The sequence below is a fragment of the Electrona antarctica genome, assembly GCF_951216825.1.
Source record: "Electrona antarctica genome assembly, chromosome: 15".
Taxonomy (NCBI): domain Eukaryota; kingdom Metazoa; phylum Chordata; class Actinopteri; order Myctophiformes; family Myctophidae; genus Electrona; species Electrona antarctica.
In genome coordinates this window covers 23,141,915-23,167,392 of record NC_136796.1, presented here as the reverse complement: position 1 = coordinate 23,167,392, position 25,478 = coordinate 23,141,915, and the positions used below count along the sequence as shown (strand labels likewise).

The following is a 25,478-nucleotide window of genomic DNA, read 5'->3' as shown; positions in this document are numbered from 1 at the left end:
CTCAAGTTTTTCTTTTTTGTTGTCTCCCTTGTTCTCTCCCTTGCAGTGTTTTCTCCCCCACCCACCACGCACGCACGCACGCACACACGCACGCACGCACGCACGCACGCACGCACCCTCTTCTCTGTGGTGAATTCTGCCAGTCTTCTCCTAATTGGTTGGTAACAGGCTTGGGCTGTACCATTTCGCAACAGGCAGTCTCGACCGAGGCATTTAGGGTGTTTAGGCATTCATAGGCCTATTAAGGCTTTGTGTCGGCTAATTAGAAAAACTAAAGCTGGATTGTTAGCATCAGCGTAATCAGAGTCGGAATCACTTTATTGGCAAAGTGCGGTAATTGTGCAGGAACTCGTTCTTGGTGGCAGTGCTGCCGGGACTTAATTAGGAGGTTTTAGCTTCTGGTACACACTGGTACCCATAAGACTTTATGTAATGTAAAAAAAGACAGGACAACACTTTATAGCGTACACAGGAAAATATGTGTCGTTTACAGGTGCATTTTTACATTCTCAGATTTAAATCAACCCTGTCTCTCACGTGCATGCACGCATGCACACAAAGAGTGGCAATTATCGTCTTTTTACTTCTTTTTGGGTGTGCTTGTAAGGTTATGTGTGTCTGTTGTAGAATACACTCGCACACAGTCATATCTTAATACATTTCTTTGAGCGTGTGCTCCTGTAAAAGTAGTTTTCCAGATCAGTCGATGCCCAACGGAGGAGGCTTTGGCTTGTTGTTATCTATTATTGCTTTTTCTTACCATGCGCCTTCTTCAATCCATTTGATTGTCTTTCTACCCACCCGCCATTTATTAGTTTGTCTAGTTCTAGCCGCCCCTCCGCACAAGGCAGGATAGCACAAGGTATTTGTTGCTTTATTAGACTAGTTTGATCGAGAGAGACATGGAATTTGAACAAAAGCTTACCTTGTCACTTTGACGCACTATTCATGATAGTATGATAAATTATAATTGTACATTTGTAGTGAACTTTCACTAGAGCACAAATACCACCCAAAAATTCATGCAGATGGAGCCTGGAGCCTGAGCCGAATGATCGACACATGCCTCAGGAGGATTTAAAAGACGCATCAGATCTCGGGACAATGCAATGATCGTCTTATGCGTTTGCACAATAAAACATTTAATGGACCGTTGCGGTTTCCTTTCCAGGGTTAATCACTTTAACCCCGACGTCCATATTTTGTTGTTATACGTGAAAATCTTTTTAAAATTCATTATGTACAGATCTACAGGCTCAGTTTCAAAAGCTCAATGTTTGAATGTAGGGCTTAAGTTGTCAAATTAGTGCTCTGGTTTCTGCTGCGTACAAACTGGTTGTGCCACCGGGGACACCCAGACAAGTAATAGGCTATCTTTATGGTATTATTATTATCCATCTGCATTTCATGCTCTTGAATATCTGTCGTAAGAGAGTGAGCAATTTTGAGTGCAAATTGCTCAAAACCTTTTTTTTCCTTTAATTATTCAAATCTTGAATCTCTTTCTTCACCGGAGGAAAAGGACTAGGGGCTGTACAAGGAATTTATCTCTGAGTGCAGAGTGATAGCTCTGATTTAAAAATAGCAACACAGTATACGTAAGTGACACACTGTAGAGGGACGCGAGGCGAGGATATCATATACTGATCAGCAAGACGTATACAATAGCGGCCCACAACGAGAGTTTAGATACCCGATTCCCAATAGTATTTTTCTATATTGAGACGGCATGAAAGCTGAGAGGAACACAGAGAGTAGAGAAGGCACAGGGGAGATGGTTGTGATTTGATCCCAGGTCTGAAGTGAAGAAGACACAGGGGAGATTGCTGTGATTTGATCTCAGGTCTACAGGGATACATGTGGTTGTTGCCCAGAGTCTCAAAACACTGCACCGCTGGGAGACTCATGGCAACATGAAACTATACCCGAATACTTATGTAAACATGAAATACATAAAAACTGTGCATCTTCAAGGGCCCCGCGTTGAGTCCAGGGGTGATTGACATCGTCCTGGGATGGCCCCAGTGTGTTAAAGTAACCAAGTACATTTACTTAAGTACTGTACTTATAGTAATAAGTACAATTTTGAGGTATTTGTACTTTACTTGAGTAATTCCAACTTCCAATACTTTTACTACTACTGTTCCACTACATCTCGGATCCAAATCCATTACATTTATTTGAAAACTTGTAAAAACACACCACTGCTCCAAATATACTTTTTGTATGTGTTGTTAGCCCCGCTGGTAGCATGGCTCTGAGGATGCCAATGTGTCTGTCCTGTCTGTCCATCCAACACTTTTCTCCCAAACAAGATATCTCAGAAACCACTGGTCGGTTTGCCATGGCATTTTGCTGTGCACCTTCATGCTCCCAGGAGAAGGAAGCCTACTAATTCTGGTGACTACATGGCCTTTCCTCTAGCACCAGTGCACCACCCTTAGGTAAAAAGTCCAAGAAGATGATCTCAAAATCTATTGTTCCCTGAAGGATGAACCCTAACCACTTGAGTGACCATGACCTCCAGGCCAAAATGTCAACTTTGTTTGCACACAAGGTGTCTCATAATCTAATATGTAATTGTTTTTGTTTTTTAAAGGCATTCAGGGCTTTTCATTTCACTTTAAAGCTTTTGCTGCATAATTTAAAACTAAAATGACAGGCAGGTAGACGGGTAGACCGTGTCTGGTACACAGACAAATGGGCATAAATGGGTAAGCAGAGGTAGTCAGACATACAGCACAGATTGTTCAATAGAATCTATACTGTACTGAGATACAGAAGGAGTAACAAAACGCCTATGATCTCCGAGGCTACAGAAGGAAAGTCCGCCAACGTCAGCCCACTTTCCCTCATTCAGTTCCTCTCTGCCACTTTGGTAAACAAAAAGTCACAGAGCTTATTATTAAGGGGCTACCAACTCATTTGCATGTTGTGTAAGCACTAATTAATATGCAAAATATCCAGATTTGTGCTGTAGCCTAAATATACATTTTAGAGTGAGTCATCCATGCAGGAGTCTATGGGATAACATATTGGGGCCATGTCCTCCTTTGCAATAGTATTTATAATACGTTGGCTTCATCCAAATCACGTAAATCACAAGAACGATGCCTAATTTGGAGATAACTATCTATCGAGTTCTAGTATATCTATAACTATAACCTTTTTAGGTGGCAAAACATGCTTTCCCTTTCTAAAAGCATTTATTTAAGCTCCAGTGAGCAGCTCAAAATGCTCACTGGAATCTCAATCCTCAGTAGAGGACTCTGGTTGTATTGGGCAACTCCTTGCTGTTTGTGTACAATTGGATAAGACTGAAGCAGGGCTTTGCGATAAAACTGCATCCGTGCTCAATTAGATTTTCCCAAGATAAATAAATGACTGAAATAGGCTCTTGATGGTCACTTACATACAGTCTGTATCACTGTATTTGGCCAATGGTTGTGGTTAACCACTAAAACCCTACCTAGTTGACCAGAGTCTCCCAGGGGTCTACTCTATACCCTCATTTTTCCCACTACACCAAATCTTTTCCCCAACAATAGCCAATCTACAAGCGCAGCACATGGCGTAAATCGGTTGTTTTTGCCTAATGTTCTCCCCAGACTAGGGACGCTACAGATTATGTGCAAATGTCCCTCTATGATCACAAGGAAAAATGGGAGAGATAAAAGAGATACCCGATATAACACAACCAAGGTCATGAACAGGATTTGAGCCCACATTGCAGAGTGTACACAGTGTGCATCTTAACTCAATGAGCAATTTGGGCACCTCCTGTATCTATTTTGCTAGTAAGAAGTAAGTAGAGATGAAGAATGCCAGCACTCATTGTATGTCCTTTTGCATGATTTTATTTACCTCTGACTGAGACTGAAACACGGACGCGTTTCGGCCTGTATGGCCTTCCTCAGCGTTTGTTTGGGCAATTTGGGCACCTCCTGTATCTATTTTGCTAGTAAGAAGTAAGTCCTCCAATTATCATGGGGCTAGAGCTTGAACCTGAGGAAGTCTTAGGGCATATTTGTCTATGGATGCAGTTATTTTCCTTGAATCAGGAATTATAGGAACACAATGTGTAACGCAATGCAGCATATTTAACAGTCTTATAATTTACAAGCTCTCGCGGCGTGTCATGAGCTTCTACGTCGGCTATGTTCGAGTTTCAGTGTAGAGGGAAGAAAGTAGAGGAGGTTTGAATCCACCGCGATACATCCGGCTTTGTCCAACATCATTACAAACACTATTGGCCTGTGCTCGGTGGAGGGAAGGCTGGCAGGGAGGGTGATATGTCACTGCACGTACTCCTATGGGCTGGGGTGTGGCACCTGTCAGCAGGGAGTGTTGGGCAGGAGGAGAGGACGCCAAGGCTGTCTATGTCCTCCCAGTGGGGGCTCCTCCTCACTGGCAGGACGGGCCAGTAGGACACAACAGCGGTAACAACACACAGAAATGTTACGTGGTGAGGAATTAATTGGTACGAAAAAATAAAAATAAAAAACGAAAGCAGGTAAAGAAGTAAAGACCGTAGTGGTCTTTGGTCAACTGAAGTATATCGGGTTTAAGTGGTTAATTCTTGGTTATGTTGGTGCTGCAGAGGCATACTGCCAGTTGTTATTGGGAAGCTGTGATGTGATTTGTGCCATGCTGCAAGTCAGATGCCCCTCCTGGGACACTCAAGTCTTTAAGTAGAGCTCTGCTGTACTGTACAGTATGCTGACGCACATGGCACAAGGACAGCAGCGCTTCGCGGAAGGGACACAGTGTGAACCGGTCTAACGTAGCCCACTACCATCATGGACGACATACGACAGATACACACACACACACACACACACACACACACACACACACACACACACACACACACACACACACACATTCAACATTCACTCTAACGAAATTGATGCGGAATGAATGAGGAATCAATGTCATTAAAAGGGCGGTTGTGTTGTAACTGAATGTAATGGGTTTCAGGGCTAGGAGGTACTGCACCGTTTTACAGTGGTTGTTAGAATGACCATGTTTACGGTGAAGGAGAGTGGTCAGTTGACTCCCTTTGTTGTGTCTTTTGTTCTGAATTGAGATACTGGGACTGGGGAAGCTGAGAGGGAAGCAAAGGAGAATCACTAAAATCCTGATGCATTAACATAACTCTTCCATTCAGGACGGGAGGGTTCTTGTTATGTACATACAGTATATAGCATTCAAGTTTTGAATAAATATTTGAAAAATTTCAGAAAACTTAGGTCAGTATTTATAAAGCGTTTATAGAATCGGCTACAGTCCTAAATGGCTTAAGCGGTTACAAATGTTGTGTTGGTTACATTTTGTACCCTCTCTTGAGTGTGTACAAAACAGAGGATTTTACTGTAGTAAAAGTAAGCCCAGGTCAGTATAGGCGTATGCACCGATTGAAAAGGCAGGCATCCCAGCCTAAAGGCAGTCCTACACGGAGAGGCTACGATTGGCCGCAGAGCCCAAGGAGATGACTCGGCATTATTGCTGTAATCTCATTGGACAATCTTGTTGCCGGGAGGAATTTGGAATTCATTTTCCCACCCTCTCTCTCTCTCTCTCTCTCTCTCTCTCACTCACTCTCTCACTTTGTTGTCGCACTAATACTGGGTGGGAGCAGAGCCCCCCTCCGCCCCAAACATTGGAACTGCATCATTCACCAGACAGTTATTTTGTTGCCACCTGAAGATTTGTTTTTGCTGGCCAATGAACGAGCTGTTTAATGTGACATGGTAAAACTCCATGATATCAAAAAATATTTTTGGTTAAATACATAAAAAATAAATGAAAAAACAATGTTGAAGGAGCACATCCGAAGACTGCCCTCTCCGGACACAAGATATCACTTTTTAAATCATACCAGTAAGCAGTAATGCCAAATATTTTGAACATGTATTTGTAGTGAATTAATTCTGGTGGTTATCCTATAATCCTGGCTTAGGTCAGTGCGGACTTTATATCGTTTGCAATATTTTCAGCCTGCTGGTTGATGTACTGGTCAGTGAGAGACTATAGCAGTATGTAACCGGAGGAATCGTAGGTTTTGATTTGTACATTCAATTCAGTTCTGTTCAGTTTATTGTCAATTAAATTAGCATCGAGGCAGTACAGAACAGTATATCATTTATTTAAGAAAAGAAACGTTCAATGCAGGCCATGACCGTTTTAAGATGGTCAATTCATCGATCATTTAATAACAGCCCATGATTAATATTATTTTGTAGTAAAGTGTATGACGGTTCTGCCCGTCCGTCCGTCCGTTCCAGTTCACTCCTTTCTACGGTCCATTCTAGTGTTGGTAAAGTGACAGTGCAATGACAGTTTCTCTCCCGGGGGTTATTATACAGTCTATGACATACCGGTGCAGTGTTTTCCAGTCCTGTTGTCATGTCCTTAAACAGAGAACACCGTATACCCCACCCACCACCTGCTTCCTTTTAGAACCAACCGCTGCTGGCTGCCCTGCACTCTGACTGCTAGCTCAGGTGACATGTGTACACGTCTCTCTCTCTCTCTCTCCCTCCAAGGGATTGCATCCGATAGAACAAATTTATTTTTCCTTCCTAAAAGGAGGACAAGCAGTTATTCTCCTCACCCCTCCCCCCACACACCACCACCCGGCCCCCCTTCCCCTTATTTGGGTAGACACAGACAGTACGGAGTTGGCGTAGGGGACTGAGACACTGGACGTGGAAACGTAGCATGTTTTTAGACCAGTGGTCCAGGGACCACCAGTGGTCCAGGGACCACCAGTGGTCGGTTCATGTGGTTAAGCACATGTCATGGAAAAAGGGGTAGGATATGCACATGCCCACAGTTTCTTTAAACACAGTGCTGGACCCAAAAATATTTTAACTAAGCGACAACGTTTCGCCCATGCAGGGCTTCATCAAGTTCTGAGCACAATGTCATGTCACATGAATACCAATGGAACTTCAACTTGTAGAAAGCGGAAACTTGTTGCACTATTTTAAATTATGTATTACTTGAATGCATATAAGTGACTCCGTGGACACGTTCATGTACTCCTAAATGTGTCGGCGGCCATCATTCACACTCCTCGCCAACCTGCTCATCGGGAGAAGTGGTTCTTCAGTGTCTTGCTCAAGGACAGTGTGGCAGTAACCCAGGGTGAGCTGGGGATCGAAGCGGGAATCTGCCGATTCCCAAGCGGCCGCTCTGCCTCCAGAGCCACCACCATGATGGTATTAAATGTAGGAACTGAAGCCCATTCCTCCGTTACGACTCGTCCTTCAGTTTGGATATTAAGTGTGTCAGATAAAAATAATCGTAAAATGTAACAAAGTAGAGCTGCGTCACGTTGCTTTGTTGCCTCCAGCATGCATATCTATCAGGTTCAGCCTGGTAATATAGCCCTTCAGAGATGCACACACATGCATTCACACACGCATGCACGTGCACACACTCGTTCACAGAGACTAATAATTATCCCTCTTTCACATTGAATTGCGCATAGTCTTTTCTAAAATCTTGTTGATAATCTCTGTATGAAATGCATTGCTGCCCGCCTCAAATCTATTCTATATCCCTTCTATGTATTGCACTGTAGAATATATCATACCATATTTGGGTACTAAACGTCATTGTGACTAATTTCAAAAAGCTTGTCAACTAAGCTGTCCAGTCCCATCTGGAACCAGGTGTGGACTTTCTTAGTGTTAGAGTAGGGATACCAATTCCCTTCAACCACTGTAGATTTGCCACTTAACATAATCTGTCTATCATACAGAACATTTTGAATCATTAAGTCCCAGATTTGCCTATGATTTGTATCTGCCCATCTGCTCCGTTAAGTATTGTCTGTCAGTAGTTCAACTTTTCAACTCCAGTCCTGAGGACCCAAAGTATGTCTAGTTCTACACTAATTCTACCAGATATAATTGCAGCAATATAGCCTACTCTTGGGTCATGGTGCAAAGAGCCACCGGTCGATGATGCTATTTCACTGTTTTCATAGCCCTGGGCTAACTTCCCCCTCAAATCTTTTTGACCCTAGGCTAAGTGAGTTCTTAGCCCCCGGCTTGCTTAGCAATTGACATTGGCATGCTCCCAAGAGGGCTAACCTTTCATTCTGACTTGGCCAGCTTTGCTGTTGTTAAGGACACACACATGACAATGGGAGATTGGGAGTAATAATGTTTTCAACCAGGGCTGCAGCACAACAGATTCGATTTGTCATTCGGTTCTCTGAACAAAAACACATGAATGAAAAACAAAAGAAATAGCTATAGATTCTTTCTGAGTTGTCGTCATAGTTTGTAGACTGTTCACTTTCTGACCAAGCTACAAAGTCAAAACGTATGCGTACGTTTGCAAAGTACACAAATGTCATTCTTTTTATACAAATGTCTTTCTACTTACTGGGTTAAATATATGGTCTCTCCATTGAGGTGAGGATTAGGTTAAATGTTAGTGATAGGGTTTTTTTTATTAGAGTTGAGGTTTGGATTAGGTTAAATGTTAGTGATGGGGTTCGTTTATAAGAGTTGAGGTTTGGAATTGGATTAGATTAAAGTGTTAGTGATAGGGTTCGTTTATAAGAGTTGAGGTTTGGAATTGGATTAGATTAAAATGTTAGTGATAGGGTTCGTTTATAAATTACATTGAGGTTGAGACATTGAGGTTGCATCCTGCTCTCAAACCTAGGGTTGACTTTTATGGTTTTCCACATCTTGACCTGAATGAGAAATTTTGTAAAGTTTCATTTTCACATTGTGTTTGTGCCTTCTCGGGAATACTTTTTGTTTTAACCAACAGCCAGGAGTGCACACAGCACAGGCATGAGCAGCACGCAGCCGTTTGTGCACGCACGCACAGCCCTGTGCACTACACTCACCCATCCATAACTGACACAACCTTCCGTACACATGCACTCTCACTACTTTACACACACGCGCACGCACATGCGCGCACACAGCCAGCAGTACACTGGTTAATATCAGGTTGATGATAATGATGGTGATGTCACTCCTGAGAGGGCCTCAGGATCCCTGGAAAAGACCTGCTGTTTACTCTCTCTTGCTCTCGCTTCACCTCTCTATGCACTTGCTCACTCTGTTTTCTCTCTCCCTCACGTTTCTCTTTCCGCCTCTCTCTCTCTCTTCCTCCCTACAGTAATGACCTCATCCACCAAGGGAGCCTCTCACTGCTGTTACTCTTGGTAACCTCTTGCACGCACACACGCACGCACGCACGCACACGCACACACAAACAATTACAGTACTTGTACTGCGTACTGCTGCCCATAATAACGTCTTAAAGGGGAGGTTTTATGTTTTCGGGGAATATCGCTAGCATCCTGTCTGCAACTCTGCATCATATGAATCCATTACTCAAAAAAATAATAATAGAGCGTTAGAGCCCCTTAGTGTGATGGTGTCATAAAAAAAGGTTGTTGTCCGCACAAACTAATAGAATAAGAGCATAAATGAGTCAAATATGCTTTACATTGAGAGAGAGAGAGAGAGTGTGTGTGTGTGTGTGTGTGTGTGTGTGTGTGTGTGTGTGTGTGTGTGTGTGTGTGTGTGTGTGTGTGTGTGTGTGTGTGTGTGTGTGTGTGTGTGTGTGTGTGTGTGTGTGTGTGTGTGTGTGTGTGTGTGTGTGTGTGTGTGTGTATATATACTGTATATAACCCTGTCACTAACAATTACCCTATTACTTCACTGGAAAGACTGTATATTTAACCCTGGCCTTAACCACATGAACCCCACGCTCCGAGCTTCAACTAAATCTGTTGAGTTGGCGGTCGCCAATTTTGGATGGTCCTTGACATGAAATGGTTTTGAGCACCACTGATATAGCAACATACGTTTTTCACAATACTGTTATGGTTTAGTAAGAAGCTATAATAGATAATAATATTGTATATAGTTTTTTAGCGGTTCATACCAGCCTTATCCTGACAAGGCGTTGGTTGAAGTGAAAAGGGAGCAAGGTTCTGTTTCTACAGAGGAGCCTCTCTTTATACACCGGGCTGCTTTCCCTCTCTATTATTCTCATGATTTGACGTTGTTTGGATGGAAACACGTTTCCTTCATTGCTGAGAGTTCGCCACGTCCTCGGCAGCTCTCAAGAGGTGTTGGAAATATTTCCACTTCACATTTACATTCAAGCACTATATGCAGCCGCTGACAGTTCAGCGTGTCACTGTAAGGTCAATCATCTGTTGTGGAGATGATTAGCCATGTAGCGGTACGGAATCCCACGGTACGGTATCTACCAGAATACCACAAAATAGTAATACTAGTAATAATTAAGACCTGAGGCCGATTAAAAAAATGTCTCCTCCTTTTTCCAAAAAACTTGAAACCCCCGCCCCTTTAATTAAATACTATGGCCCATTGAAAAAAACAAACACTTTTTTTTTGCTTTGAAGATAAATATTGCTTTATTAAACTGCAGCTTTGTGTGCAAGCCTGTGGGTGTTTGTGTCTTTGTGCATTTAACTACAAATCTCATGCATTAGTATTGTAACATTTACTTAAAAGTCCTCCCTATGATCTAACATTGAGAAAATGGTCCTCGTTATGAAGTCATTAAGGTCAGGTCATGCAAGAAGTTAAAGAGGTGATCGTTGCATGATCTTCACCCTACACTTTGATCTCTAATTTAAGCAGACTAGTTGGCAGTTGCGACGACATGTAAAATGGCAAATCTTGTAGCAAAGTAAAAACTAGATTACCGGCTCAAATATATACTCGAGTAAAGAGTAGAAGTAAAACAAAGTAACGTGGAAAGTACTCTCGTACTTTGTAACGCATTCCCACCCTGGTGTTGCACCTTAAATTGATACCATGGGAAGTTTGGCACAATATTGGCGGGAAAAGGATTATGGTTAAGAACTGTGTTTGCTTGATACACTATCATCTGGGACTCCCCAAATCATGTGGGGAGTGGGACCGGGTACCTGGGGACTGAGGGTACCGACCTTAGAGTATATATGAATAGAGACGGCACCCGGAGGAAACCCTGAGGCGCAATGGACATAGTGGCCGGATTTGGTATTGCAGCGCTGGGCCAAGAACATGAACGCGCTGGTCCGTTGACTATCATTGCGCACGTTCATGATGACACGTGAACGCGGTTTCAGTGCAATGGCAGCGCGTTCATGTCTTTGGCCCAATCAATCCCAGAATGCACTCTGTTACTAACCGGAAGGAGGAGTGAAATCGCCTCATGCGCTTCTGAGCAACTTAATGCAAGTGGATGGAAGGAGAACTCGGGTGCCGTCTCTATTCATATATATTCTAAGGTACCGACCCACAGTTTGCACTGTCAGTTTGCACTGTAATTGGCCTCATCTCAAACAGTGATGAGTCCTACTGAAGAGAGGTGTGAATGGTGTTCGACTTCTGCAAACCCCTTGTTATGACCTGTATCTGCTTTACCCAGTACATGCATACACGTGGTGAATCACTCTCATCTGCGCAAACATACTTGATACCCTTGATAGTTGATACCTGTTCACAATAGACTGACGTCTGTGCATAATGATACGAGATGAATGTTCTATTCCTTTTCAATCTGTTCTTGTTCCTGTCTCATATATTTGAGTCACGTCATATTTCCAATAGTATACTGTACAATATACATTCTCTAATCTCTATGTTTGTAATAAACTTCAGAACTTGCCATGTGATACTGCCTTGGGTCATCTTGCTCTGCGGCAATGCGACTCAACTGAAATGTCACTCACAACCCTTAGTTAGAGGCAGACTCTTAAAGGACCCCCCCACACACACACACACAGACACACACTCCCGCCCTTGTTGGCCAAGCGGGTACATGCTTTAGTTTTGACATACTATTGGTCCGACTGTTATTAGACCGACAACCTACCTCAAACCCTAACCTACTAGCCGCAAGCACGGAGCACTGCATGTCCGACCGTTGTTTCCGCATGTCGGTCTGTTGGTGTGTGACGGTCTAATCTGCGTGTGCATCCCGGCCAAGATGTGTCCCTCACATTCCTGGGAAGATGCATCACCATGAAGTGGGCCAAGAATATTACAGGAAAGTCCAGCAGAGACTGTTCTTACGCAACCGACTGTAAGAACGTATATAGGGCTGCAGGAAACTCTACATCTGGCAGCCATATCTGATGAACTTCTACTTATAGCCGCCGTCAAGATAGTTCTGACCGCCTGCCAGTGCCAGGACATGAATCTCATGGAGGCCATGCAGGCCATGCCCCTCAGTTTGGCCTTCTGCCCCTCAAAACAATGATGTGCCCTCAGAGGCCACAGTGGCCCTGATGCCCAGTACACAGCCCCGCTTGCTTTCACTAGTGCCTCTTTCCTGTTAATACAGACGTTTTGGACACTGATACGTTTTGTTCTCATTTCCTATTGGGCAACATAAAGTGAAACGCTGCACACACAATCGATGGTGGGATCGATTTCAAGGATTTCAAGCCTGCTATTTATGACTATAGTTTGACACAATAAAATAAAAATAAAACATGTTTTTCAGAAATTCCAAAACTGCAACAAGAATTAAAACAAAATCCTTTTTAATCGGCAACAAAGGCAAAGTAACCTTGCCCCTAAAATAATGAAATTCAAGGCTAGATACTGTGGAGCCGTTGCTTTTCATTTGACATTCTTATATTTCATTGTGGTCCAAACCTGGTGAAGTATTAAATATAATAAATAATAAATGATAGTGTGTTCAAAATAGGAGTGGACAGACAATAATTGCAGATAGCAATCCATTGACTTGGTGGAGAGAAACAAGCACTTTATCCTGAACAAGTTGATAACTTGATAGACTTGTGTTTATTTGCTGCAAATCTGTCACTATTAGTTCCATAATTGCCAATGTTATAATACTTTTTTTTGTAAGCCTCCTTTTCACTGTGTAAGCTGTTTATAAGATGATTATAAGACTTATTACAGGCTAAAGAATTCATTGTAATAAGAAGGATGAGTTGACAAACAGACAAGATGGTATGTCTGTCTGTCGATCTGACTTTGTGACATGTTAAAATATATAAAGTGGCCATGTCAAACCTCTGAAGGCTTAGGGCTGGTAAATGAATGCAAGTCCTCACCTCAATAGTTGTAGAGGCATGCAATGCAAGTAGTGTCCTTAATACAAGAATGTGCGCAGGCCACAGGGAATGTGCGATAGAAGAGCCAAATCATAGACTGTGTGTGTGTGTCTGTGTCTGTGTCTCTGTCTGTGTCTCTGTGTCTGTGTCTGAGTGTGTTTGTACAGCTATCTACCTGTATCAATTTTTTACATATCTTGAATCACAACACACACACCCACACCTGAGTAATGCACAAGCATGCAGAGATATCCACTCACACTTTATTCAGTAAATCAGAAATGCATGTACACGCAAGCATACTGGAATACTGTGAAAGCGCACACGTTATCCAAAATACTTTTCCCAATGCGCACAGCACAGCACAGCGCATACACACACTAGATGAAGTATAACATGTGGATAGTATGGATGGCACGCACAGACAGACAGACAGACAGACCGAGGTGTTGTTTAGGATTCAAACACCCTTCCCAAAATTCTTCTCTCTTCTCCCCCCCCCCCCCCCCACCCACCCACCCCAATTTACTCTGTATTTCTCATTTCCTCCTCTTTTCCTCTTTCATTTTGCTCCATCTCTCTCCCTCCTCCTCTCTCTCGTTTGGCACATGTTGCCAAGGTAACCGACACCTCTTTTTTGGGGGAGGCTTACTGGTGCCGATTTCAGGGTTTTCACTGGGCACCCCTGTTGTCTGACGCACACACACACACACACACACACACACACACACACACACACACACAATAGGTACAGACATAGTCAGAAACACGCACAAACACAAATGCAGTAAAAGTGTTTCGTTATACTTCTGAGACTATTACGGGTCAGTTGTTATTCTCAGACGGTTACCCAGTGAGCTCTGTTTTGTACTGGATGAGGTGATGAGTTATTCATTCATTGAAGTTTTATTTATTCTCGAAATTACACGGAGTAATCGAACTCATTTTCAGTGTCGTCGAGTAATACAATACATCACAATACATCAGAAGATCAGGAAAAGAAAAACAAAAGGTATACATGTGAATTACATAGGTTTAAACATAAAAAAGTTATGAACTTGTAGATCTATTTTAGAAAGGTTTTGCCTATAATGACTGTGTTTAAATGAACATGGAGGAACATCATGTACTACAGCATGTACAGTACAGTTGTGTGGAATTCCAGAGAGCAAATAGAGGCTACTACAGCGACACACGGAGTGACAATCACACATCACGCCCCGCACGCTCTTCACCAGCACATCTTTATACACACAACAACCCGCCCCTCTTTGACTCTGTCTAATACACAGACGCTCAGAAGCACGTTGTCACAGGCTGTCAACAACTACACCTGCTCGCCTCTCACTCACAACCACAGTCCTAGACCTTCACTCTCTCTCTCTCTCCCTCTCTCGCTCTCCCCCCCCTCTCTCTCTCTCTCTCTCTCTCTCTCTCTCCCTCTCTCTCCCAGTCTCTGTTTTTCAGAAACTGTCAAGCACTCACCTTTTCTTTATGCTCTCACTTTCTCTCTCATCTCTCTGTTCTCTCTCTCGCATCCGTCAGCCACACTCACCTGCATCTCTCTGTGACACGTACACACACACACACACACACACACACACACACACACACACACACACACACACACACACACACACACACACACACACACACACACACTCACACTTTCATTCTCTATCCTACTGTACTGTACATGCCTTCACTCTCCTTTACATCTGTCAAACACTGTCTAGCACACCGCACGTGCTCACCTGGCATCTCTTTCTGTCTCTCTTTCTCTCTCTCTCTATCTCTCTCTTCATCTCTCTCGCACACGTGCACACTGACACACGCACGCACAAGCCACATCGTCACTGACATCCTCCTCGATCCGTTCCAGGTCCGCCGCCGGGAGATTTCCCAGAGTGCCGCTGGCCCAACGACCCTCCAGGAGAGAGAGAGGAGAGGAGAGGTACTAAAACGAGCGGGAGAGAGAGCAAGATTGGAGGAGGAGGAGGAGGAAGTGGATCGCATTGATACTTCCCGCTCTACTCCCTGTTGCGGAAGTGCAGTGAGTACCAACTTTTTTTTTTAAGATTCGTTTTTGGCTTTGCTGCCTTTATTGATAGATACAAGTGAAGCATGACAGGAAGAGAGAGAGAGACTGGGGGAGACATGCAGAACAGGTCATCATGAACGGGACTCGAACACGCAATGCACTGTCAGGCCAGAGCCTATATGTGGTAAATAAAATGGTAAATGGTGCATTTATATAGCGCCTTTATCCAAGGCGCTTTACAGAGATTGTGCATTACATTCACCCATTCACACACACATTCATACACTGATGGCAGCGGAAACCATGCAAGGCACCAACCAGCACATCAGGAGCAATTAGGGGTTCAGAGTCTTGCTCAAGGACACTTCGACGGTGACTCTGGGGGAGCCCTGGTTCGAACTGGCGACCTTGCGGTTGCCATCCAGCCACTCTACCCCTGAGCCACCGCCGTATGTGCCATGCGTCTGGACCACTAGGCCAGCGAGCGCCCAGTACCAACTTGTTTAAGTACAAGTTTTATTTTTCCTTATGAGACTCTTCATCGCCAGTGGCTCCTGCCAGCAGACCGCTAACGACCTACAGTGGGATAGGCAGGCACCCTGTTGATTGCACTTCACTTGTGTGAAGTGAGGGGCACTCTTATCATCATACATCATCACATTCAGTGCTCAGCCAATCAAATCATCACATTCAGTGGTACATACACAAAGCTGTAGGAGGAGCATAGGAGGGGCTAGCGCCCCTCAAAAACCAGTGGTGGAAAAATGTACACAATTGTTTAAGTAAAAAGTAAAAGTAATACTGCAATGTAGAAAGTAAAAGTAAAAGTCTGACATTCTAAATGTACTTGGGTAAAAGTACAAAAGTATTGGCATCAAAATGTACCTAATGTGCTAAAAGTAGAAAGTACTAATTATGCAGAATGTCCCATTTCAAGTTTTCAAATGTATAACAATATACTACTTAGTTACTTTCCACCACTGTCAAAAACAACACAAGACATGGTAGATGCACACAGCAGAGCACCACAGGAAGGGCCGATAAGGGCCGATAACTTGGCCTGCTGAAATTCCGATTCTAAAGGTGGCGTTACACTAGCCGATAATCGGGCATTTTTTACGCTCGGGGGGTGCCCGACCGCTCAAAGCGCGATCGGGATCGGCCCGATCAACATCAAGAATGTTTGATATTTGCTCTGCCCCGCTCCGATTATCCTGTAGTGTGTGGTGCTATCAGATTTCAGATTGGAAAAAATCGGCTAGTGTAAGGCCACCTTAAAGCAAGGTTTATGGTAGAGGACGGGTGAGAGAAGTGGAGAGCGAACCATCCAAGCTCGACACCGTCACAAGCCACTTACTTCAAGGAAAGATTCTACTGTACTGTATGTTAAGTGTGTGGCTTTCTGAGTGGTCAAGACCAGGCTAATAATAACGTCATGGTAAAATAGAGCAGTCAAGGACACCCACATTTATATGTACAGTATTTGACCGTGGAGTGGACCCCAATCTGAAAATATTTTGTGCCAGGGAGTCCCCCATACACTGTATATAGCCTAGGTTTAAAGTAGAGAATGTGTCTGTCTGTCTGTCTGTCTGTCTGTCTGTCTGTCTGTCTGTCTGTCTGTCTGTCTGTCTGTCTGTCTGTCTGTCTGTCTGTCTGTCTGTCAGTCTGGTGGTGTTGTTGGGGTATGCCACAGTACATAATGTTGGATATATTCTCTGTTTGCGGCTAATCTCACAAACCACTGGACCAGTCAGCGCCGAACCCCCAAGTCATTAACCAAATGTAGGAAAATCAAAGAACAACCTTTGGGTTTAGGGGGTTTTCTTTACCAGCTTTCATTTACAGTCTTATCTTATCTATTTGCTATCTGGAAAACTACACCTAAAGCTTGTATCATCCCGACAGGTCCAAATGGACCATGAAATGAAACGAATACAATCAAAGTGCACTATAAAGACATTTGTACCAAACCACAAAAGGAGTATATGCATTACTCCTCAGACTCACAGACTCTGCTGAAGTTCCTCAGCGCTATTTTGGCTCAAATAAATGTCCCTCGTTCAGTTAAATTCTACAGCAGTATCGTCTTCATTCACAGTGGCTGTTCTGTGATGTTCTCCATTTGCTCCAACAGAAGTCCTAAAGGAATTGCATTACTGGGATCGCTTTAGTAGTAATCTTCACCTCGTATCAGCGCAGTTTCTAATTGCTACTGGCTACTACTGTTTTCCAGATAACTAACTGTCCCTTGTCAATTTTATTTCCATAATACATGTATCTTGTGTGGAAGCCGAGAGAGGAAGCAGGAAATTAACGTTTGTAGTTTTCATGTTCAAACTGGCTACAGGCGAACCCGGGACCATGTATTTTTTCTTCATAAATAAATCAAAATACTCGTGTCCGCAACGCCGACCCACTGTTTGGAAAACAGTGGTCTAGGACTCTCCAAATGTGGCCTCCGCTAGCACCGGACCCAATTAAATGTGGCATGGGACGGTTCATTTGGTTCAGTTTGTGTCGCTACCATCCCTGCATGGATTCCCAGCAGAGCCAGCTCTCGCATGTTGACCCTGTGTGCTCTCACTCCCTCTCAGCTTCTGTGAAAAAAATAAAAAGCCAGCGCCAGAGTGCCCGGCACACTTATTATTATTCTTTTTTTTACGGGCAACGTTTTTTATTTATTTTTTATTTATTTTTTGTCACGTCTCTTGCAAGATGTGACAGTTCCTGGCCCAGAGGAGTTTTGGAGAAGTGCTTCTTGTGCCTTGTCGCCAGTTGAATTTCCTCATCCTCATAACTAACGTACCCGCCGAGTTTGGACAAGAACCAGCTCTTCTTATCAGCTCAGAATCTCAGAGTTGAATCGCCAAGAGCAGTAAATGTGCTGGATTTTGTCTTGTGCCAATTCACATGTACTTCATGGTCCATTTACAGTATAAAGCAGCACTTCACCCCGTTTCTTCAACCTTATTTTTTGTACAATTGGTCCTCACTCATGCTAAATTGATATGAGATGGCACTGTTTCCCGTCGTCTACTCGCTCTGCAGCTCAGGACTGTGGAGATTTCAGAAGCTTAGACCTCCCTTTAAATGAGTAGTTCACCTAAAAAATTTCAGTTTACATACACCATGAAGCCTTGAATTCATGGAGATTTTCCTAAGCCAATAATTTGATGACCGGCCGAGACTCTTTAGTCATCTATTGACCGATGACCCGGTCATCAAACTATTGTCTCAGGAATGCGACAAAAAAACAAAATCTCCATTAATTCAAAAGGTTAAATTAACACCTAGATGTCACAATGTATGAACATGTGTCTACCTATTTTATTTTCTTTCATAAAAAATAAAACGCAGTTTTACATTCGTACCTAATTCTTACTTACTGGAAACAAATGAAAACATGATCGATTCTGGTAGTGAAACAAGCCATTTCAAAGGGTTTGTACGTACGCTCAAACCAACTTTTAGGCTACAGATGACATATGGCACATGTGACATAAGCACTAGTGTCTAGTTTTACTGAATCAGCGATGAATAGCCCAGCTTTAAAACTTGGTTGTGTTTGTTTGGCTAATGAGCGCAGTCCCAGAACAGGCATGATGCGGGAGGTGCAGATGCTCCGGCATCCGCACCCACACATGGGTCCCGACCCACTATTTGGGAAACGAGGCTCTATGCGCACCCTGAATGACAGGCACACAGAGATGACCGTCCCGGACCACCGAGGTAAGCTTTATGGAGTTTTTGACGGCTCACCGGTGTGGCGTCCCACTGGGATTTGTCCTTTTATGACAGAGGTCCACTACACCACACACACACACACACACACACACACACACACACACACACACACACACACACACTTCTTGAGGTGATCAGAGTGGAAGCAGAGGTCATACGGTTCGATGAGTTTTTCGTGCTGAGTCAGTTTTGAATGTGAAGAGGTTTTATTAGAGGTCTGAAAGATGAGAATCACTCTGGGATTTCAGGATGTGAGTGAGAGAGAGACAGATCAAGAGAGAGTGACAATATGAGAGAGAGAGAGAGAGAGACCAACATCTGTACAGGAAGAGCATATCTGCCTGCTGCAAGTGTGTGTGTGCGTGCATGCGTGCGTGCGTGCGTGCGTGCGTGCGTGCGTGTGTGCGTGCGTGCGTGCGTGCGCGCACAAGGAAAGGGCCCATTAAAGAAGGGTGCAGACAAACTACGCAGGCACTGACAGTGATTAAAAAAAGTAGGGGAGAATAGAAAGAGTCTGACCTTATCATTTACTGGAAAGAGAACACTACTATACAGGTGCGTGTGTGCGAGAACTCTGAGACAGGATGATGGATAACGTTGAAGGACAACATTTGACGATAACTATACATGTGGGAAGGGAAGGGATGGATGGACCGGAGTGGGAGAGAGGATACTGGAGGTGTGTGTGTGTGTGTGTGTGTGTGTGTGTGTGTGTGTGTGTGTGTGTGTGTGTGTGTGTGTGTGTGTGTGTGTGTGTGTGTGTGTGTGTGTGTGTGTGTGTGTGTGTGTGTGTGTGTGTGTGTGTGTGTGTGTGTGTGTGTGTGTGTGTGTGTGTGTGTGTGTGTGTGTGTGTGTGTGTGTAGGGGGTTGCTGGCAGCATTCCTGACGCATAGCACAGAGCCGTGGTTCTCAACCTTTTGAGGCTGCGACCCCCCAAAACAATCCTATACACCTCCCACCGTGACAAGCACTTGGAATTGTAGGCATTGAGCCATTACATTTTGTTTGACTCTGTTCCACAGATTATTATTTGGCCAATGTGTGACCAGTTCTTCTAGCCTACAGTTTGTTGATTACAGGTAGGGCTACTTTTAATGCAGAAATGTTCTCTTTTTTTTCTTTTTTGTGTTTTCAATTTAAGGTCTTGAAAGTCCTTAAAGTGTCACTTCACTGTCATCTAGGGACCCTCCCCCTAAAAGTCATGTGGGGACCCCCCTGGGGGTCCCAGCCCACAGGTTGAGAACCACTGGCATAGAATACAGTATACAAAGCTAACATTTAACCACTGAAACCCACTAAACTGGAGCTGAGTTGGCTGTGTACTTGGACCGCCTTTTCCAATCCATACAAATCCCTAGCCAATCTACAAGATCACAATGTATCGCTTTGTGCCATGTTTTTTTTTATTGTCTCCACCTGGCCGAAGGCATGGGGAGAGAGTATGTTTTGCACTCAGTGTGCGTCCGTCTGTCCGTCCGTCCGTTTGTTACCAGCTAATCTCCGGCACTGTTTGTTAACACACACTCCCTGGATGCCAACGATGAACCTGTCAGAGAGAGAGAGAGAGACTTTCAAAACAAGAGTTATGAGGTGCTGTACAATGAACACATTCAATTCATAGAAAAAATAAATAAATAAAATAACCTGAACTACAGAGAAAGGCACAAACAATATAAAACAATGTTCTGACTAACAAAGTGAGTTTTTAAACCCACTGATTAGATTAATAACCAGACTGGCATACTCGCCGATACCAGCATTTTAGGCAGTATCAGCAGCTTTTCCGATACTCTAGTTTAGTGCTTAAACCCTACGTGTGTATCTCACTCGGCTCCCCCGTGGGGTCCCATCCTGTTCTTCCTCAACACAAAATCTACTTTATGAAAATGGCTAATCTATAAGGCCACAATGCAACACTGTAAGCTTGTAGGTCTGCTATATTTTTTAGAGGAGATATAGCTAATCATCAATTTCCACAGAAACACTTATCTGACAAATACTGTAGGAGGCTAAACCAATCAAGGGCAGTCCCACTTAAACCCAGCCAACCCATTACTGAAGCTTACACATGAGAATAAAGTCAGTCGTGTCAAAAGCTGCACTCAGGTCAAGCAGCAATAGAACGGAACACTCCACAGCATCAGGCATTAGGATGTTATTTGAAACCCTGAGAAGAGCAGTTTCAGTACTGTGCCTCAGACAAAAAAAGACTGGAAACTATCAATGATATCATTGTTGTCCACGGCAGGCGTGTAGGAGTTGCTTACAAACGACTTTCGCCAAAAAAAAACTTGGAGATGAAAGGCCGTTTTTGGATATAATTATAGTTACTGGAAAGTAATGGGTCAGGGCTCGGTTTTTAAAGAGTGTTATGTTTAATGTAATCAGGCGTACGGCCAGAGCTAAGGGAGCTATTCAAAATGGAGAGTATCTCTGAACCTACGCGGCCAAAAACCTCTTTAACAAGAGAGTTTGGAATCGTGTCAAGAGGACTAGAGGAGGGATGCATTTTTTTGGAGACAATGGCTGCGAGTTCTTCCAAAGAAATTGGGCTAAACTGGCTCAATGGAGAAACGGGGGCCAGACAGTCAACCCTAGGGATAAAGGAAGGTGATATCTCACACCTTATGTCAGTGAACTTACAAAGAATGATAGAAGAAACAACCAGAACAGGGTTCATCAATCTATCTTTTTTTTTACTATTACAGTGAATCATATTTGAAAAATAGACAATTCTCGCCTCTCCATTATTTAATTAACCCATTTAGAGCTAATGTCAGATCGTAGCTATATAGCAACATACTGTATATATTTTTTTAAACTGGCTTGTTGCCGTCGGGCAGAAAACTTATCTCCAATCTTTGTTTTTTTCCGTAAATTAATGCCCTACTTGATCATACTACAGCGTCACAAAAACGTACAAGTCTAGTGGCATGTTTTGAGCCTGTAGATCTGCTACTTTTGCTAATTTTTCAATCCTGAACGAATCCTGAAAAGTTACAGTTTTGCACATAATGAGGTTTCCACCTGATGGAGACGGTTTGGTTAAATGGTTCCTTTAAGACAGTCAACCTGAGCCTTAGTGTTTTCTCTCTTTTAAGACAACACATCATTGCTTTCGGCCAGAAACCTTCCATCTCCATATTTCATCTTTTAAAGGTTTTTTGTAAATGAATGCCCTGCCTTGTCGTACAAGAGTGTCGCTCAAAGTAGCGAAAATAGCCAATCTACAAGCTCACAACACGACGTGATGTGACACGTTGTGAGCTGCTATTGTTGCTATTTTGGAAAATACACTTGAAAGTGAAAGTGCTTAAGTGTGTCTGTGGGTTTCTATTAATATTGAATCTATAAACAGTCTTGTGACTAAATAGTAATAACATTGGATGAATTGGAACACACTACAGGTTATTTTTTTCTATTTTCCAAAAAGTAAAAGTTTTGGACATACAAGGTTTCCACCTGACAGTGACTATTTGTTATAAAGGGGCCTGGCTGGGGAGATCCTGACAGAACAAGAGAGAACCGCAGTAGTGCGCGAGCTGTGATTCAGTCTTTTACTTTTACGTTTGTTGGCGTTATGTGAGTGGTGCGTACGGTAGTTAGTTACACGTACAGCTGTAACAAGTCTGAATTCACTGGAACCACTGCTGGAAGTATGAGGTATGTGGAAGCATGAGTCATCCTGACAACACACACACACACACACACACACACACACACACACACACACACACACACACACACACACACACACACAGAGGTTGGAAACCTCACATGTCCAAAACGGTTACTTTTCAGGATTCAAATGAATAAATAGCAAAAGTAGCAGATGGACGACCTTGTCTAACAAAGTTATAATATGGAGATAAGAGGTTTCTGCCTGACGGCAACGATAAGACAAAAACCTTCACACAGAGACCGATATCCAGCAACACAAACATAATAAAAATACTGACTAAATGACTGGCTGGCTGACGCAAACACACACTTTCTCAAACACAATAACTTGCAAACACACGGGTGGATATGGGTGGTACGAAGTATTCACACACACACACACACACACACACACACACACACACACACACACACACACACACACACACACACACACACACACACACATTCACATTCACACAGACGGACTGTCATCACGGCCAGATGGATACAAAGGTAGACAGACGGGAGATACAGTACAACAAATAGAGAAAACGTGTCATGTTGTGAGCTTATGGATCCTCTATATCGGCCAAATGTTCCCCTATTTTTGCTGCATGTTCACCTACCAGAATAGGGACGCTAGGGTTTATGTGGTTAACACATGTACTCTGCATGCGCACGCACACACACACACACACACCCTGCTGTGGAGGAGGCGTGCGTGGGCCTTGTGTGTGTGTGTGTGTGTGTGTGTGTGTGTGTGTGTGTGTGTGTGTGTGTGGTTTAGTCAGAAGGCAAGGCCAAGATACAAAGCTGCAGTGTTATGTGTTAACTGTAAACCCTTTACCGACATCGCCTCGCCGCCCGTGAACCATCACTACAGTTCATGGAATTCTTTCTTCTCCTTTTCACGTTTCATTTCATCCACCACACCTGCGTGGAGAGAGGCTGTGGTTAGTGGCGCTTTGCCACAGCGGCATGCAGTGCGGGCGTAGACACATGCTATAAAACATCAACTGCAGTTCATCCCTTTTGGTTGTGCTGGTTTCAATTCTTGTTTTTGTGTGTGTGTGTGTGTGTGTGTGTGTGTGTGTGTGTGTGTGTGTGTGTGTGTGTGTGTGTGTGTGTGTGTGTGTGTGTGTGTGTGTGTGTGTGTGTGTGTGTGTGTGTGTGTGTGTGTGTGTGTGTGTGTGTGTGTGTGTGTGTGTGTGTGTGTGTGTGTGTGTGTGTGTGTGTGTGTGTGTGTGTGTACATTTTTTAAATGTTTGTGGATCTTTGGCTCTTTCTTGACCTTTTCGTTGATCATACTGTAACTAATTCTGTGATTTTTCTTTCTCTTTGCTTATTCATATTTATGCTTTTAGGGTTCTAGATAAAAGGATAAAAAGTTTTATTTTTCTTTGTTTCCACTCATTCTGAAGATGTTTGATCATGAAAGACTTCATTATTTTAATCTGTTTAGCTTTTTGATCATGTGATCCAAGCGACTAATTCAGAAGCGACGAATAAAACGATGGCGAAATGCTGCAATATAAAGTATAAAATGATAAATAAATCTGAACCCAGCAGTCAAACTACTTTTCATTTTAGAATTTGGAACAAAAATAAACATTTTGGTGAAGTTTAAAAAAGACAAAAAGAAATGAGTCTGCTGCTACTGTAGTAGATGGATAACTAAAATGAATTCATCATTACATTTGGGTGTTTGTTTGCTTTGTGAAGATGCAAATGTTTTTTTTCCACACCTCATCGAAAGGTCTGAGTGGAAATCAACGATCAAGGTTCTTTGCCGGCAGAAGATTCAGATTAAGATGACTTCATCTTGCATCACAAACATGAAGCAAAATCATCTTTGGCAAGCGTCCATAAACACAGACAACATACAGGCTCACATAAGAAAGACAAGAGTCTTCATTAGGAGTGTAAAATCCCTGCTAGTGGCCTGTAGAGGCTGCCCCCCTCCCAGAGCACGCACGCACGCACGCACGCACACACACACACACACACACACACACACACACACACACACACACACAGATTTTTAAGGCAATATTATTTAGTAGGATAGGATTGGAATGGATACATACATACATACACATTGTATAATCACTACAGGAGGTGCTAGATGAAAGGGCATGGGGTCACCAAAATGTGGGTTAGGGTTAATTCAATGTTGCAATCCACCCAACAGAGTTTGAGATATCTTGTATGCAAGTGGAAATTCTGGCCTACGGGTGGTGCTAGGGGAAAGTTCACGGGGTCAACCAAAGCAGTAGGGTGAACGCGCTCGGCAAGATATGTGGCAATCCGCCCATAACATTTTGAGATATGTTCAATGCCAGTGGTTCCCAAATTGGGTGTCGGGGACCCCCAGGGCGCTCCCCACATGATTCTTTTTTTTTTCTCGACAGTAAACAAACCAACATACAGTGTATCTGCACATTTCTAAAGTGACAATTTCATGACTTTTCAGAATCTTTAAGATCAAGATTAGGATAAAAAAAAAAACTGTTATTTGACAGAACAACACAATAAATAATTTGCACTGTTATTATAATCCAAGCAGGTATGACTGGTCTTCAACATGAAATGAAAATCACTCCTGCAGCTTCCAGAATCCAATTTCACTTCTGTTGCCATCTATTGCAGCAACACAAAACTGTTCACAAAACTGTCATCCGTGGCATCTTCAAGAGTTGACACTGGGAACTCGCTGCCAGTCCATTAAAGTCAGGTTGGGTAGCTGCTGGTGGCAATTCTCAGAGGGAACATGGTGGTCTTCTGTCACTGTTGATTGGTACTTCGACTTGAATGCCTTCAGCAGAATAACAGACTGGCGTGTGCGAACGGAACACACTACCTTCATGGCAACTGTCAATGTCACATCTTTCATAATGCAGTCTGTTTTCCACAGTGCTCGCTGGTTGAGTAATG

General features: G+C 43.3%; 1 protein-coding gene across 4 annotated transcripts in view; it reads left to right on the top strand.

The window, feature by feature from the left end:
- Positions 1–25,478, top strand: part of LOC306938381 (zinc fingers and homeoboxes protein 2-like) — a 143,566-nt gene that overhangs the window by 30,588 nt on the left and 87,500 nt on the right. For all 4 annotated transcript variants that reach the window (XR_013791718.1, XM_079522544.1, XM_079522542.1 and 1 more), the window contains exon 2: positions 14,976–15,146. The gene's annotated coding sequence lies outside the window, so the exon portion shown is untranslated. The remainder of the gene's footprint in view (positions 1–14,975; positions 15,147–25,478) is intronic.